The sequence below is a fragment of the Phascolarctos cinereus genome, unplaced genomic scaffold (genome assembly GCF_003287225.1).
Source record: "Phascolarctos cinereus isolate Bilbo 61053 unplaced genomic scaffold, phaCin_HiC Scaffold_9;HRSCAF=440, whole genome shotgun sequence".
Classification (NCBI taxonomy): Eukaryota; Metazoa; Chordata; class Mammalia; order Diprotodontia; family Phascolarctidae; genus Phascolarctos; species Phascolarctos cinereus.
The window spans coordinates 213,911,909-213,923,014 of NW_027556402.1; the positions used below are offsets into that span (position 1 = coordinate 213,911,909).

An 11,106-nucleotide genomic window follows, 5' to 3' on the forward strand; every position below is an offset into this window, starting at 1 on the left:
AACAACAGTCTTCTCATATTTGGAGGAATGTTACCTGGGAGTGGGATTAGATTTGTTTGGTTTGGTCCAGGAGGGCACAATTGAGATCAAAGAAAGGTGTAAAGAAGTAGATTTTGGGGGCAGCTAGGTGGCGCAGTGGTTAGAGCACTGGCCCTGAAGTCAGGAGGACCTGAGTTCAAATCTGACCTCAGACCAAACAGTTGACACTTACTAGCTGTGTGACCCTGGGCAAGTCACTTAACCCCAACTGCCTAAAAAAAAAAAAAAAAAAGGAAGTAGATTTTGACTCAGTTAAGGGTAAAATCTTTCTAATAATTGGAGCAAAGCAAAATGGGATGAACTGTTTCAGGAGGGAGTTCCCCAAGCACTAGTGGTCTTCAAGAAGTCATAGGGTCAAAACTTGGGAGCTGGAATATCTAGTTACATAGTTTAATATCTAAACTTAATATATAAAGATATGTAGTTTAATATCTAAAGTTAGATATATAGTTTAAAATATTACATATAACATAGTTTAATATATGTATAATATATGGTCAATATATAAAGATAAATATATATATATATATACACACACACACACACACACACACATAGTTAAATATCTAAAGTAAGATATATCCAATCCAACCCCACATTTTACAGATGAGGGAACTCTGGCTCAGGAAGGTTGATTGACTTACCCAACTTCACATAGGTGGTAAGTGATGGAGCTAGGATTTGAACCCAGGTCTTCTGGCCCCAAATTCAGCATTTTTCTTCTTCACTCCACTGCTGGATGGCCACTTGTTGGGGACGTTATTAGAGAAATTTCTGCTCAGGTACAGGCTGGATTAGATGATCATTGAGGTTCCTTCAAACACAGATTTTATGGATTCCTTCCAAGTGGAAAATATTTAAAGTAGGGGCTAAAACTGCCCCTGTTGTTGTTCAATTGCGTCCAACTCTTCATGACCCCATTTGGGGTTTTCTTGGCAAAGATATCGGAGTGGTTTGCCATTTCCTTCTTCATCTCATTTTACAGGTGAGGAAACTGAGGCAAACAGGGTGAAGTGACTTGCCCAGAGTCACATAGGTAGTAAGTGTCTGAGGCCGGATTTGAACTCAGGAAGATGAGAATTGCTGGCTGTATCTACTTTGCCACCTAGCTGACCATTGAGCAGCCCTTCCCAACTCCTATTCCCTGCTCCCTACTCTGGGTGCAGCTGAGTCCTGAGGTAGAAGAGCAGTGAGAGAAAGAGGGATAAGAGTGTGGGAGTCATTAGAATTCATGTAACAGTTGTAATGCTTACTAGCTTGTATGACTTCAGGCCAATTATTCTCCTCCTATGAGTTTCAGTTCCCTTCTCTGCAAATGGCAGTAACAATACTAGCACCCCCTACCCCACAGGATTGTTGTGAAGATCACAAGAGAAGATGGATGTAAAGTGTTTTATAACCAAGAGGTCTTAAGTAAAAAGAGTCTTGCTCCTCATAGCTCATTCTGGTGCAGATAGAATTCCCAGATCTCCAAGCTGATGACCATGAAGCTCAACCTCTATAATTTCTATCAAGGTGAAAAGGCTTTGAGGATGAGTCCAATGAGGAAGTATTTGAAGATAAGTTTAACCAGGTTTGAAGAAGCTCCTAGTCAAAAGGTTGACTTCCAGGTGTAAAATTGAAAATTGATTTTAGTTCTATTTTGCTATAAGACTCAACCAAGCTAGATTTATTATTCCCTTTCTGGTTCCTTCTCCAAGTAAACTTCACCCACCACCCACATCCTGGAAAAACTTGTGTAAAGGTCAAGTGTTTGTCTTGCAGTTACCTTTGTAACCCTACCCATCACCCATTTTCCAGAGAAACTTGATTAACCTAAAAGGTCAAATCTCATCAATTTAAACTAGGATAGCAATTCCTATCCCAGAGAACCTTTGTCTTGTGATTCCAATCACATGTCTTGGCTGTGGGTAAGGGAATTTCAGAAGATTAGGTCCAAATGATATAAACTCAATTCTGATTATGTTATTGCTAACCAGTCAGAAGAAGATGCCTATGTTGCTTGAGATTTCCCTCTGTCATCTTGCTAATTGTTATAAAAAAAATACCCTGGCAGCCCTCACTCAAGGTCTTTGATTATTGAGAGGCCATAGACCCAGTTTATTGGTTACTGCTGGCCTAACTAATAAATTGATCATGCTCAGAACTTTGTCTTACATTCAGTCATTTCAGTCATGTGTGACTTTTCATGAGCTCCTGGAGTGGTTTCTCATTTCCTTCTCCAGCCCATTTTACAGATGAGGAACTGACAGGGTTAAGTGACTTGCCCAGGATCACACACCCAGGGTAAATATCTGGAGCTGGATTTGAACTCAGGAAAATGAGTCTTCCTGACTCCAGGCTCAGCACACTGTCTACTTTGCTGCAACTGCCTTGCACTCTGTCTCTTAGTTTACCTTAATTTTCTTTTTTTAAAAAAAGTTTGTATTTCCCCCCAATTACATATTAAAACCATTTTTAACATTTTTTTTTAAGTTTTGAGTTCTGGAGCAGCTAGGTGGCACAGTGGATAGAGCATTGGCCTTGGAGCCAGGAAGATCTGAGTTCAAATCTGGCCTCAGACATTTGATCACTTGATAAATACTAGCTGTGTGACTCTGGGCAAGTCACTTAACCCCAACTGCCTCGCCAAAAAAAAAAAAATAAAAAAGTTTTAAGTTCCAAATTCTATCCTTCTTCCCCTTCCTCTCTTCCCCTTTCTCTGAGACAGTAAGCAATCTGATATGGATTATACACATACAATCATGTGAAACATTTCCATATTTCTCATTTTGTACAGGAAGATAGAGAGAGAGAAAGAAAGAAAGAAAAATATGTTTAAGTCTACATTCAGACAATATTAGTTCTTTCTATAGAGGCAAACAGTATGTTTCATCATGAGTCTTTTGGGATTGTCTTGGACCACTGTGTTGCTAAGAATAGTTAAGTCATTCACAGTTCATCATCTTACAACATTGCTGTTGCTGTGTACAATGTTCTCCTGGTTCAGCTTACTTTGCTTTGCATCAGTTTATGTGAGTCCAGGTTTTTCTGAAATCTGCCTACTTGTCATTTCTTGTAGCACAATAATATTCCATCATAATCATATACCACAACTTGTTTAGCCATTCCCTGATTGATGGGCATCCCCTCAATTTCCAAGTCTTTCCTACCACGAAAAGAGTTGCTATAAATATTTTTGTATGTATAGGCTCCTTTCCCTTTTTCAATAAACTCTCTTTGGGATATAGATCTGGAAATAGTTTACCTTAATTTTCAAACATAACACAGGTAATGGATTCCTATTCTTGTTATTATTGCCACAGAAATTCATGAAATTTGTACATTGAGACATGGAGGGAAGGGTTGCATTCTGCATCCACGGAGGGACTGACCATACCAATGAAACCACAAATCCGTGATGTATGAAGTGTTGATTCTAAAGGAGACAACGCACCCTTCTAGTACCAGGAGAGAGAGAGAGAGAGAGAGAGAGAGAGAGAGAGAGAAGAGAGAGAGAGAGAGAGAGAGAGAGAGGAGAGAGAGAGAGGGAGGGAGGGAGGGAGGGAGGAGAGAGAGTGAGAGAGAGAGAGAGAGAGAGAGAGAGAGAGAGAGAGAGAGAGAGAAGGAGAAGAGGAGGAGGAGGAGGAGGAGAGAGGGAGAGACAGAGAAAGAGAGGAAGAGAGTCAGAGACAGAGATTGTGTGTGTGTGTGTGTGTGTGTGGAGGGGTATTATGGAGATGTATCTGGTCATCCAGGGACCATTAAGTAATGGAGGTGACAGAAATAGCATGTTATAGTGGGTGCAGCACTGGACTTGAAATCAGGAAAGCCTGAGTTCGAATCTTGCTTCGGGCATTACCGGCTGTGTGCCCCTCCACAAGTCACTTTCACCTCTCGGAGGCTCAGGCTCCACATCTGTGAAATGAGAGGCTTGGATCTGACGGCCTCGAAGGTCCCTCCCAGCTCTAAATCTATGACCCTAGGAAGTTCTTTGGAAGATGAGGAAAGTGTCAGCTCCTAAAGGAGGGATACCCTGCTTGGAAATGTTGTATCGGGGTGCTTTGGCTTTGAAGAGGCTGTGTAGTATATTGGATAGAGTGCTGGACCTAATTTCAGGACCTAATAATCTGTGTTTAAATGCTCTTTATAATGCAGATTGGCCATTCCAATGTGGACAAATTTCTGAGCCTCAGTTCCCTTTTTCTGTAAAATGGGGATTGTACTACCTACCTTACTTATAAAAGTCCTCAGGTTGATTCTTTGAATGGCACACAAATCATTAGTTGTGGAGTTAGAAAGACCTGATTTCCAATCCAACCTCAGGTATTTGCTAATTGTGTGACCCTGGGCAGGTCCCTTAACCTTCCTTTTCTTCCATCTCCCCTATCATAAAATGAATGATAGATTCAATGGCCTCTAAGGTCCCTTTCGGTTCTAAATCTCCATCCTATGACCTCTCCTATCCATCGGTGTTTTCTTGACCTAGTTCATTGTGAATTCTCTTCCTGATACACACCCTCTCCTGGACTCTCACTGCTCTGGCTTTGGCCTTGTTGCTCCTGGACCCAGGCCACATTTCTGTTCTCTTCTGGAGCCCCTTGGATCTGTTCATAGATTTCTGACTTTGACCTTGGGGTTATTTATCGGTCACTCTCCCAGAGCATTGCACTTTGCCCGCACACCCCTTTCTCCCAATCCTACTGAAGCCCTCTACTAATTCCAAGCACAGCACTCTTTACTCTACCTTCCCCTAAGGTCATAGGTCCTTTTAGAGAATGAAGGACAAAAAACAACAGCAGCGTATAGAGTGTTTCAGGTTGGAATTGGAAAGCCCTGGTATAGTAAAAAGAACATTAGATTTTATAGTAAGAAGAACTGGATTTGAATATGGACTTCGCCACCTACAATCTCATGATTCTGGGCAAGTGACTTAACTCTCTGGGACTCAATTTACTCTTACTTAAAATGGGTTGGTTCAACTAGATGATCTCTAAGGTTCTCCTTCAGTTCTAAATCTATCATCCTATGACTCATTTCATATAAGGCCATATTTATCCAATAGGAGAAGTTTGACAGGGTACCTTCTTTTTCCATTTTTGAGAATAGTTTGGGTAGCTTTAGGCTTATGCTATATAAATGTTTCACAGAATTGACTTATAGATATGTCTGGACCAGGAGTTATTTTCTTTGTGAGTTAATTTTAGCTTGTTCATTTTCTCTTTGTGAGATCTACTTGTTTAGATTCTTTATTTTCTGGTTTGTTAATTTGGGAATATAATATTTTTGTAGGCATTTATCCTTTTTATTGTATAATCAGGTATACAAGCTTCTAAAAATGTTCTAAATTTCCTCTATTTACTTTAGTTTTTCCCTCTGTAAAAAACGAAATTAGCTTATTGTTTGTTGATTTTTATTAGCTATTTAGGTAAAGGTTTCGTTTTGTCAGTTTGATGGACCTTTTCCAATTTTGTTTATCTCTCCTCTGATTCTTCAAAACTTCTTCCCTTTTTGGAAAATTAGTTTGTTTTTCTAATCTTGATTGCCTTCATAACTCATTCTTTGTCACATTCATTACTGTCACTACTTTCTTTGAGCTTAAGTTCTTGTATCCAGGAAGACCTGGGATCAAATCCTGTGTTTGATCTTCCTAAAGTAAAAGTCTGACCATATTTCAGTCATGTCTGACTTGTAACTCATTTGGAGTTTTCTTGGCAGAGACATTGGAATAGTTTGCCATTTTCGTCTCCAGCTCAATTTACAGATGAGAAAAACACCCCAAATAAGGTGAAATGACTCGCCCAGGGTCACACAGCTAGTGTTTGAGGCTGGATTTGAATTTGGGTCTTCCTAACTCCAGGCCCTGTGCTCTATCCACTGTCACCACCTACCTGTCCCAGCTTCCTTCATCTCAGCTTAAATCCCATCTTCTGTAAGACCTTTTCCATTCTCCCCACCCCTTCTCCCCCTTTTCACGGTATATATCTTATATGTACATTTTTTTTGTCTCCCCCATTAGAAGGTGAGCTCCTTGAGATCAGTGGCTGCGGTTTTTTTTTCATTTCTTTGTATCTCCTACGCTTAGTTTGGTTCATGGCACACAGTAAGTGCTTAGTAAATGCTTGTTAACATACTGACTATTTGACCCTGAGCAAGTTACTTTGCTTCTCAGGGTTCTCCAGAGGTGTCAAACTTGCTACAGGGCCTATAAAACTCCCCAGTGCAGCTGAAACACATTAAAATGTAATTGGGAAATGCTTAACAAAACACATAAAAATACAATACGATATTTTTGTTGTTCAGTTGTGTCCAACTCTTCATGACCCCATTTGGGGTTTTCTTGGCAAAGATACTGGAGTGGTTTGCCATTTCCTTCTCCAGCTCATTTTACAGATGAGGAAACTGAGGCAAACAGGATCACACAGCTAGGAAGTATCTGAGGCCAGATGTGAACTCAGAGAAAGGAGTCTTCTGACTCTAGGCCTGGCATTGTATCCACTGCGCCACCTACCTGCCCTCTAAAAATATATAATACAACATAGATAGTGTTCATTTGTGGTTTTCCAAATCAATAAGTGGCCCATGAAGATTGTTACCCCTGCTCTAGGCAACTCTGTAAAGACTTAAGTTTCAGAGGAGGTGCTGACTTGCATTGGTAAAGTCAGTTTCCTCACCTGGAAGTTTACCGTACTATTGAAATCACCAGTTTGTCCCTATACCATTCGATTTGTCCTTATTTATGCAAAGCTATGGACTCATTTAGGAAATCTACTCTAGTAGAAAAAGTTAGAACACCTGAGTTTCAACCCAAGCTCTGATACTCCCTGGCTGTGTGGTCATGAATTCACCTAAGCTTCACTTCCCTCTTCTATAAGATGGGAATGATAATCCTTGAAATTGCTGTAGGAAAAAAAATGACAATAAGCTAATTGAGGGCAGGCATTGTCAAATGGTTCAGCACAAGAGATGGATATGGTGTTTTCAAGTGGAAATGACGGTAAAGAAGATGCATTTGTAGGCAGTAGTCTACTGCCCCCTAGGGACCAATAAGGCCTTTCCCTTTGACTTGTACTTAAAATCTTTCCATGTTGTGTCCCCCTATTAAAATGAGAGTAAGCACAGTCTTGCTTTTGTACTTGTATCTCTGGCATTTAGCGAGGTGCTTTGAACCTAATAACTGCTTAATCAGCATTTTATGGGTTTTTTTCCCCCCATTCATTTCATTATCATTGCAAGGAGGGAGTGTCTAATCATAGCTATCAAATGCTTTTCCTTTCTTAGGGAGACTTCTCTTTGCTGTCTCTCATCCTCAAAGACCATCCACCAGACTGTAATTAAGTTAGTTCTGCAACATGGTAGAGGGTACCTGCACTTCAGGGACCCTAGATCCTAGAAGAATTGGAGTGTTTTACAAATGTGCATATTTTTACCGGCTCAGCAATGGATAACACTAGCCTAGGCCCAGCCTAAGTTTGGAGAAACTCATTCTGAGAAAGGACAAAGTCTTTTGGCCTCAGCAACTGTTTTTTGGTTTTTTGTTTTGTTTTGTTTTAATTAATTTATTTTGAATTATCAACATTCACTTCCATAAGCTTTTGAGTTTTAAATATTTCTCCCCCTCCCTCGCCACCTTCCTCCCTAAGATGGTGGGCGATCTGATATAGGCTATACATATACATTCCTATTAAACATATTTTCACATTAGTGGTGTTGTAAGTTAAGAATTAGAACAAATAGGAGGAACTACCAGAAAAAGGAAACAAAACACAACAGAAGAAAAAAAAAGAGCAAATAGTATGCTTTGATCTGCATTCAAACTCCATAGTTCTTTGTTCCTTGTGGGTAGCATTTTCCATCATGAGGCCTTTGGAGATGTCTTAGACCCTTGTATTGCTCAGCAACTCTTGATGTACCATTTACTAAGATTTGGAGGGGGTGTCATCTACACTGGTGGAGAGAGGACTGACGAAATCATGGACCTTTTGAAGGTTGGTTGGTTTGTTTTCTGAGGCTAGGTCTCCCTAACTTGCCTCAGCTGGAAGCACAATGACTACAAATGTTGCACCGGATCCCAACGTTTATCAGCATAGAAGCTTTAATTTGCTCCATTTCCCCAAACCTGGCCAGTCTACCCCTCCTTAGACAGCCTGGTGATCCTCCACTTTGGGGCTCACTATGTTGGTACTGGACTTGCTGGGGACACCTTTTTTAGCTTTTGCCCAGCTCAGAATTCCCCAACTCAAGCAATCTGCCAGCCCAGCCTCCCTGGGAGCAGGAGTCACAGACATGACCATCTCCAGCCCTTTTGAAATAAGTTGCAGCTTCTCCCGAATAAAAATAGGGATTGTCATCTTCTCAGTCTCTGAGGACAACTATTGGTCATGTGAAACGGTTGTTGTCTTTACCTTTGTTTCTTCTTTTACCCAAAGGAGCTTCATGGACATAACTGGTGAACACCTCGAGTGATATTTCATAGAGTTTTAAGTTCACAATGGGAAAGAGGGGCAGGAATGACTCATAGGATGCAGGGCTGTAAGGGATCCTAGCAATAACCTAGTCCCACCTCTACATATACAGAAGAAGAAACTGAGGCCCAGAAAGGCTAAATGCCTTACTTAAGGTTGTAGAGAATGAAGTATCTAGGCTGCCGTCAATAGCACAGTTGTTAGCATAAGGGACCTGAAATGTTAGCAAAAGCTGATGACTGTTTTCTAGTAACTGCCTATTGGAAGAATTCTGTTATCGTTGGTTTGGGCACATAGGCTAAGTGGTTTTCTATTTTATTGTCCTACAGCAAGTGGCTGTCAACCTGTTTATGTTGGCTCTAAGATGTTTCCCCGATTCTCACCATTTGTGCCTCTAAGAAAAAGAATTCCATTGGCCTACATCGCCACCACAAGTATTCTAAGACAGTGGCATCCAACTCAAATAGAAAAGGAAGGGGTGCTAAGCCCTACATAAGGATCCCTGCGGGCAGCATATTGACTTAGAAAACCAAATATTAACATTATTTATGTTCTATCATATTTTTATTTATTTTGTTAAATACTTCCCAATTGCATTTTAATCTGGTTCTTCATTCCAGTATTTGATGGGTCTGTTCTAAAAGGCTCTGAGGAGCTCTCATAGGCAGTATGTAGTAGTGGAAAGCATACTCACTGAAGATTAGAGGAGACAGATTACTGCATTGGAAAGGATGCTGGACCTGTACTTAGAGGACCCGGGTTCGAATTCCTTTTCTGCTACATCCCAGCCTCCCTGTGAGCAGGAGTCACAGACATGACCATCCCCAGCCCTTTTGAAATAAGTTGCAGCTTCTCCGAAATGAAAATGGGCATTGTCATCTTGGAAATCACTTCATCTGTTTGGGATTCTATTTCCTCATCTATAAAATAAGGGAGTGAGACTAGATGGCCTCTAAGATCCTTTTCAGTTCTAAATCCCACGAAATCAGTGTCATTTGGATACAGTATGGAAGAAGGGAGCTGCCTATGAGAGAGAACTAGATGATCTGGGAGGTCCTATCCATCTTCACATCTATAGCCTGGGTTCAAATCTTGGCTTGCCATTTAATCTTGGACAAATCACTCCCCCTCCTTGAGTTTCAGCTTTGACCTTTACAAAAAGAAAGGACGGGACTGGAGGATGTCTGAGGTTCTTTCCAGCCCTACTGTTTTGTGAGTCTAAAGAGTATCCATACTATGCCCCAAGGGCAGTAAAACTATGCATACCCTTTGACCTAGCATTACCATTGCTAGGTCTGTATCCCAAAAGAGACAAAAAACAAGAAGTAAAAGGACTTCTATGTACAAAAGTATTTGTAGTGGCTCTTTTCTAGGGGTAAAGAATTGGAAATTGAGGGGATGTCCATCAATTGGAGAATGGCTGAACAAATTGTGGCATGTGTGTTATTGTGCTATAAGAAATCCTGAGCAGGATGCTCTCAGAAAAACCTGGGAAGACTTACATGAGCTGATTCAAAGTGAAATGTACTGTGAACAAAGTAACAGCAATATTGTAACATCATCAGCTGTGAATGACTTAACTGTTCTCAGCAGTACAATGATCCAAGACAACTCTGAAGGACTTATGATGAAAAACCTACCCGTCTCCAGAGAAAGAACTGATAGTGTCTGAATACAGATTGAAGCATACTTTTTTAACTTTATTTTTCGAGGTCCCCCCATTTTGGTCTATGTTTTCTTTCACAATGTGACTATTATGGAAATGTTTTGCATGACTATACAGGTATAAACTTTATCAAATTGCTTGCCTTCTCAATGGGAGTGGGGTGGGGAGGGAGGAAGAGAATTAGGAACTCAAAATTTAAAAAATGAATGTTAAAAATTGTTTTTACATGTAACTGGAGAAAAATAAGATACTAAATAAGTTTAAAAAGAGAGAAAAAAAAATAAAGACCATCCATAAGGCAACAACGAGCATGGAGGGTTATCCATACATAGGTTGTACATAGGTTGAAATAACTAGTTGGGAGATATTTAGCAAAGTGAAGAGAAGATTTAGGGGAAATATTCATCAGTCTTCAAGTATTTGTTCAGGTCTTTTTTTTTATATTTACTTTTTAAAAAAATTTGTTTTATCAACAATCACTTCCATAAGCTTTTGAGTTTTAAATTTTTCAAAAACATGGTTAGATGCCACAAAGTAGGTGGCAATGCCTTAGCCGTATATGTATTATAAAGGCCAGTAGGACCTCCTCTATCCTTATCAAGGGGAGTGCTAACCTTCTCTCCTTTCATACAACACAAGTCTTCAAGTATTTGAAAGGTGACTGTACATGAAAGAGGGATTAGATTTTTTCCCCCTGCTTACCCCTAGATAGGAGAACTAGAAGCAATGAAGAGAGGTTACGATGAGTTAAATATAGGTTGAATATAAGAAAACTTCTAAGAGTTAGAGTCATTCACAAATGGCATGAGCTACCTAGGGAATTCATTCATGCATTCTTAGTCAACAAGCATTTTTTAAAAGCTTACTATGTGCCAGGCATTGTGCTAAGGGCTAAAGATACAAAGGAAAACAAAAACTAGTTCTTGCCCTCAGGGAGCTTACATTCTGAGGGAGGGG

General features: G+C 40.2%; 1 non-coding gene across 1 annotated transcript; it reads right to left on the reverse strand.

The window, feature by feature from the left end:
• Nucleotides 1–10,657: 10,657 nt before the first annotated feature.
• Nucleotides 10,658–10,785, reverse strand: LOC144455533 (U6atac minor spliceosomal RNA). The gene has a single exon (XR_013484254.1). It is a non-coding gene; the product is annotated as a U6atac minor spliceosomal RNA (small nuclear RNA).
• Between the last annotated feature and the right edge of the window lie 321 nt (nt 10,786–11,106).